At 45.7% G+C, this 7,019-nt stretch overlaps 1 protein-coding gene across 1 annotated transcript in view; it reads right to left on the reverse strand.

The window, feature by feature from the left end:
- Positions 1 to 5,644, reverse strand: part of LOC112264240 (zinc finger protein GLI1-like) — a 162,266-nt gene extending 156,622 nt beyond the window's left edge. The window contains exon 1 of the mRNA XM_042330101.1: positions 5,259 to 5,644. The gene's annotated coding sequence lies outside the window, so the exon portion shown is untranslated. The remainder of the gene's footprint in view (positions 1 to 5,258) is intronic.
- Between the last annotated feature and the right edge of the window lie 1,375 nt (positions 5,645 to 7,019).

Consider the following 7,019-nt stretch of genomic DNA (forward strand, 5'->3'; position numbering starts at 1 on the left):
CCAGTGCTGCAGACAGTCCCAGTCCCTCTCTGCACCACACACTGCTCCCTGTAGCTGCCCAGTGCTACAGCCAGTCCCAGTCCCAGTCCCAGTCCCTCTCTGCACCACACACTGCTCCCTGTAGCTGCCCAGTGCTACAGCCAGTCCCAGTCCCAGTCCCTCTCTGCACCACACACTGCTGCCTGTAGCTGCCCAGTGCTACAGCCAGTCCCAGTCCCAGTCCCTCTCTGCACCACACACTGCTCCCTGTAGCTGCCCAGTGCTACAGCCAGTCCCAGTCCCTCTCTGTACCACACACTGCTGCCTGTAGCTGTCCAGTGCTGCAGACAGTCCCAGTCCCAGTCCCTCTCTGCACCACACACTGCTGCCTGTAGCTGCCCAGTGCTACAGCCAGTCCCAGTCCCAGTCCCTCTCTGCACCATACACTGCTCCCTGTAGCTGCCCAGTGCTACAGCCAGTCCCAGTCCCAGTCCCTCTCTGCACCACACACTGCTCCCTGTAGCTGCCCAGTGCTACAGCCAGTCCCAGTCCCTCTCTGCACCACACACTGCTCCCTGTAGCTGCCCAGTGCTACAGCCAGTCCCAGTCCCAGTCCCTCTCTGCACCACACACTGCTCCCTGTAGCTGCCCAGTGCTACAGCCAGTCCCAGTCCCAGTCCCTCTCTGCACCACACACTGCTCCTTGTAGCTGCCCAGTGCTGCAGACAGTCCCAGTCCCTCTCTGCACCACACACTGCTCCCTGTAGCTGCCCAGTGCTACAGCCAGTCCCAGTCCCAGTCCCAGTCCCTCTCTGCACCACACACTGCTCCCTGTAGCTGCCCAGTGCTACAGCCAGTCCCAGTCCCAGTCCCTCTCTGCACCACACACTGCTGCCTGTAGCTGCCCAGTGCTACAGCCAGTCCCAGTCCCAGTCCCTCTCTGCACCACACACTGCTCCCTGTAGCTGCCCAGTGCTACAGCCAGTCCCAGTCCCAGTCCCTCTCTGCACCATACACTGCTCCCTGTAGCTGCCCAGTGCTACAGCCAGTCCCAGTCCCAGTCCCTCTCTGCACCACACACTGCTCCCTGTAGCTGCCCAGTGCTACAGGCAGTCCCAGTCCCAGTCCCTCTCTGCACCACACACTGCTCCCTGTAGCTGCCCAGTGCTACAGCCAGTCCCAGTCCCAGTCCCTCTCTGCACCACACACTGCTCCCTGTAGCTGCCCAGTGCTGCAGCCGCTCTGAAGGCCCATGAGCCGGAGACAGACAGCTGATTGTTTCAGGTTCACAGGGTGTGAAAGGGCCTCTGATCCCAGTGAGGGTGGTCCCTCTCTCTCTCTGTCTCTCTCAGAGGTGGGAGGAGATCCCAGTGAGGGTGGTCCCTCTCTCTCTGTGTCTCTCTCAGAGGTGGGAGGAGAGACGGGACCAATGCCGTGAGTCACGTGACATCTTCCACGCTAAGCAGACAGACCAAAATGGAATCTGCTGTACAAAAACACACCACTTGTTGCAGTCGGCCTGTTCTGCCTGGAAGTGGTCTGGTCAGGTCTAGTCTAGTCTGGTCTGGTGTAGTCTGGCCTGGTGTAGTCTGGTCTGGTTTAGTCTGGTCTGGTATAGTCTGGTCTGGTATAGTCTAGTCTGGTCTGGTCTACTCTGGTCTGGTGTAGTCTGGTCTGGTCTGGTCTGGTATAGTCTGGTCTGGTATAGTCTGGTATAGTCTGGTATAGTCTGGTCTAGTCTGGTCTAGTCTGGTCTAGAGTATACTGGTCTGGTGTAGTCTGGTCTGGTGTAGTCTGGTCAGGTGTAGTCTGGTCTGGTGTAGTCTGGTCTGGTGTAGTCCGGTCTGGTGTAGTCCGGTCTGGTGTAGTCCGGTTTGGTGTAGTCCGGTCTGGTCTAGTCTAGTCTGGTCTGGTGTAGTCTGGTCAGGTCTAGTCTGGTCAGGTCTAGTCTAGTCTGGTCTGGTGCAGTCCGGTCTGGTGCAGTCCGGTCTAGTTTAGTCTGGTCTGGTGTAGTCTGGTCTGGTCTAATCTGGTCTGGTGTAGTCTGGTCTGGTGTAGTCCGGTCTAGTTTAGTCTAGTCACATCACTTGTTGCAGTCGGCCTGTTCTGCCTGGAAGTGGTCTGCTCTGGTCAGGTCTAGTCTAGTCTGGTCTGGTATAGTCTGGTCAGGTCTAGTCTGGTCTGGTGTAGTCCGGTCTGGTGTAGTCCGGTCTGGTGTAGTCCGGTCTAGTTTAGTCTGGTGTAGTCTGGTCTGGTCTAATCTGGTCTGGTGTAGTCCGGTCTGGTGTAGTCCGGTCTGGTGTAGTCTGGTCTAGTTTAGTCTGGTCTGGTGTAGTCTGTTCTGGTCTAATCTGGTCTGGTGTAGTCTGGTCTGGTGTAGTCTGGTCTGGTGTAGTCCGGTCTGGTGTAGTCCGGTCTAGTTTAGTCTGGTGTAGTCTGGTCTGGTGTAGTCCGGTCTGGTGTAGTCCGGTGTGGTGTAGTCCGGTCTGGTGTAGTCCGGTCTAGTTTAGTCTGGTCTGGTGTAGTCCGGTCTAGTTTAGTCTGGTCTGGTGTAGTCTGGTCTAGTTTAGTCTGGTCTGGTGTAGTCCGGTCTAGTTTAGTCTGGTCTGGTGTAGTCCGGTCTAGTTTAGTCTGGTCTGGTGTAGTCTGGTCTAGTTTAGTCTGTGTTCTCTGCAATGCTCACTGCCCGCATCCAAAAGCTTGTTTCTTTTACGTCTTTGCTTTAGCCTTGAGTACCGGTATTCGCTTTGATTAAATATTCTTTGGTTTCTTTTTAGGAAGACCTATGGTGACTTCCAGAATAACACAATCCCCAGAGTATGTCTAACGCTCCCTGGTTGAAAACTACAATCAGAATTCAAGACCAGTTCCCTACATTTACATAAACATTGAACCTGTTAAGTCACAATATGTGTGTTGATAATAATTCGGTTAATAACAACATTCTAATCTATATTGATGATCAAACCATTTATCAATGATAATACAGTTAAAAATAACATTGCTAATTTTTTTATTTAACCTTTATGTGTTCTTCACTTCGCCGTCTGGTTAAATAAATAGGTTAAGTATCAATATAAATAGATAGATAAACTGAGGTAAATGAGAAAACAAACGTTATCTTGATTGTGATAAAACGTTCTGGTCTGAGAGGCAGCTAGCAGCATAAAGAGGAAAATAGTTCCTTCCTGTATGCTTTATCTGTTTAGGCCCTGTCCTAACGGGGACCCCTTTGGCCGTAACACAGGGCTATTACACTGATAAATACCAGGGGGGAGGAGGAAGATCCCCTGCAGAGGTTTTCACACCAACCAGACCACAGTCATGGGACACGTGCAAATATCTCCTGTCCTCTTTTCTTCTCTTCTGTTCTGTCATCTTGGCTTTTCTCTCCATCTATCCCCTCTGTCCTCTCATCTTGGCTTTTCTGTCCATCTATCCTCTCTGTCCTCTCCTCTCTTTTCTCTCCATCTATCACCTCTGTCTTCTCATCTTGGCTTTTCTCTCCATCTATCCCCTCTGTCCTCTCATCTTGGCTTTTCTCTCCATCTATCCCCTCTGTCCTCTCATCTTGCCTTTTCTCTCCATCTATCCCCTCTGTCCTCTCATCTATCCCCTCTGTCCTCTCATCTTGCCTTTTCTCTCCATCTATCCTCTCATCTATTTTCTTCTGTCAATCTCAATCCCTTTCCATTTCTCTTATAGTAATAATGTCCCGTCTTGTCCCATAGAGTCAGGAGATCGTTCTTGTTAAATTGCAGGGTCAGTAAATCCTCCTGTCCCGGATGACGCTCCACATGCAAGTACACATATTGTTTTCCTGACTGTGTGACCAGAACAGGAAAACATCTATGCCCTTAAGCGTAGATGTTGAATTATATTGTGACAGTGGTGTGGAGTGTGTTGATTGACACATTTATTATGGCTCTCCTCCTTGTTAATAAAGGATTTTAAAAAAAAGGTGATTGGCTGTTGAGCTCAATCTGGATTTGACAAACCCTCAACAGTAGTCTAATGTTGTCTAATGGTCTTAATCTGACCACATTAGCAGATTAATTTGTATAACCTATTTAAGAGTAATTACTGAGATTAACAAGTGTTACCCGTTATTTCATATTAGCGGTTTGCGCCCATTTTCTCAAAAGACACACAGAATGAAATAAATAAAAAACACGTTTCAAAAACGAGACCACTCTAAAGGACTTTACGTTTATGAAATAAGCCTACAAATCTCATCAACTTCGACAATAAATGCATTATTTTTCAAGTAACTTCCTTCACCTCTCTGTAGGCTATTTTCCGTATAAAAATAAAACATTTACTGGGTCATCTTTCACTTTTCAAAGACTCACCTTCAGAACCTGTGGTAGGCTACTATAATGATTTCGTTTTGCTGTGGGTGTCCTGACATAAGCACATTTGGAAACGATATTGGCACCTGAAGTAAACAGCTGTTCTCAAGCGCCACCACGACCCTCCATGGAATTCTGTAACGCCGACATAGAGACACACACAGCGAGGCGAGGAGCTGCAGGCCAGGCCGATGGCTTTTGAGTGTGTGTGGCTGTGGCACAGGCCGAATATAGAGGATGGAAACCTCAACTACCACATATTATGTTTGGGTGGTGGTGGGAGACGTGCAATTCCAAAATCTCGACAGTTATTTATTTTTGTTGTTGCTTTACGCTCGTGCCAATGCGTCATCAGCACGAGAAGCAACATCTCCCTAATGTATAGACCAACTCCAAGACATGCATTGATTCTTAAAAGGCTATTTTCAACAATCAAAACTTTAAGATATAATTTACAAGTTCAGAAAAGAAGAAAAGGCACGTTGGGAATGTCCCTTTTTTTTTAAACGAGAGGCATTCTTCAATAGTCTAAATAAGGTATTGAAATGCACTGAAGATATTTCAGATGTTCTCCACTGAAGGCAATAGCCTGTTATCAATCCATTTAAATAACGAAAGCCAGTGAATTTGGCTAACATTGATAATTTTGTTTACTCAATGTAAACACTGCACGCACCGCCATCGTCTATTAGATTGAACATCCCATTTCGACCATCATCCCCCGAAGTGACACCAATCTGACAATACCTTTAATATACTCAACATAACATATTACATAACTGCTAAGTCCAAATTGAACTTGCATATAAACAAACACACTTTTACCACCACTATTAGGCCTAAATTCAAAAATCTCTTCTATCAACGACTTTAGCTTACTTGGAATTAGAAACAGAAACTGAATAGGATAAAGCAAAGCAACTGTACCTTTTATGAAAAGTTGAAGAAGTCTGCATCAGTTTGTTGACTTGATCCTCAGGGCTTTGGGACTTTTGGAAGCTCGGTGGCTGAAAACGAGACCGTCCCGCTGGGGGTTCCAGAATGTCCAATCTCTCTCTCTCTGCGTTCTTCTGGCACACAGATGGGGCAGCCGGAATTAACCTGTATCTTCTCTCTTCTATTCCACCTCCCGTGTTCAAACCACGTCTTTATCCACTTTTTTAGGAGCTTCTTTCCATAGTTACTTTATTCACAAAATTCACGAAATCAGTGTGTAGGACAACATTGAACGAACCCCATTTTAGGTAACCAAAGTCCCGTAAGCCCGAAGTTAGTTGCTCAGTCAATGGGGGAACGCTAGACCTCTCTTCTCTCCCCCCCGTCACTTTTTTCAAAGTCTGTGGACCACCCCGAAACAGGAAGTTCACTTCTTGTTTTTCTTGAGAGAAAAAAAGACCATGCTGTCTGGTTGGTGGAGTTTTCTTAGTGGCGTAGTTAACAGTTTCTTCCACTGGCTGAAGACCTTGAAATGCACTCGAACAGAATAAATAATCGGTTAAACCGGATAATAATAGAACAATAGTCATGACATAACAAAACACGTTACTGTAAATGTCAATCATAATTCACTATCATATGCATCATAAGAAAATTATCTGTCATAGGGTGGTCTGAAAATTCTACGGGGTCTCATTTGACTTTTATTTATAAAACTTGTAGAAATGTTTGAACTTTTTTCGTTCTTGGACAGCAGCATATGTGGCACTGGGGATGTTGATTGTTTGAATGTTATACGCCTTAGTGGAATTCCAGGTAGGCCACAACGCAAAACCTGGCCTGGAGTCAGGCCACCACGTCCTGGGACAGGATGCATGCAGTAGGTTAGGAACTCCGTTTGAAAATAAATTGAAGGCGCATTGCATAAGATGTATTGTCATACGCGAGGTTTCCATCCCATTTGCAACAGATTTTCATGCGAATATTAAATCATCTGTACAAAACGATATGACCATTTTCCCACCAGAGATGCGTTTCCATCAAGTTGACTTTGTGCTGGGAAAAGGCTGTGCGTCATGACGTAATGTACATGCAATTAACTTTTACCATTAAATTCCCATGTACATAATTAAAAATACAAGGTAATGTGTTAATGTTGCATAGGCTTACATTTTAAGTCATGATTTTTTTTTACAAATCTGAACAGTAGATATTTGCTTGTATTTTGTATTTTGAAAGTACTCTTCACTCAGAAAAGTTTGGTGACCACTATTTTGATAATTTCTGTGGATTTTTTTTACATGGCATTGAATGACATTTAGGTCTGAAGAAAAATCTAATTACAATTTCAATAACATCTGCTATAAATGTTTTATACTAGAGGTTCACCCCCCCAGGTCTATTTTCATTAAGAATATGATACCAGAAGTATATAGCAGGTTTTCTAAAGGTCTTATAACCCAAAGGTTCAAATGATTAAGACCATGTTATACGTTTAAAATTAACTTTGTTTTTAATTCCTGTAAGATTGAATGTAATTTAAAGCAATGATAGCTGTCTGTCTGACACAGACACTAAAGCCAAGCCCATAATAACGCAATTCCCAACAGCAGGTATTACCAAACTGCGGTACGCACAATGTCGTCGGGGGTAAGCCAAATAAAAATGTCATTCACATTTTTTTTTGCTTCACATTTTCACACAGTCCATTTATATTTGCTAACGGGGCTATACATTTGGGTGTGTTTTTTT

The sequence above is a fragment of the Oncorhynchus tshawytscha genome, linkage group LG02 (assembly GCF_018296145.1).
Source record: "Oncorhynchus tshawytscha isolate Ot180627B linkage group LG02, Otsh_v2.0, whole genome shotgun sequence".
Classification (NCBI taxonomy): domain Eukaryota; kingdom Metazoa; phylum Chordata; class Actinopteri; order Salmoniformes; family Salmonidae; genus Oncorhynchus; species Oncorhynchus tshawytscha.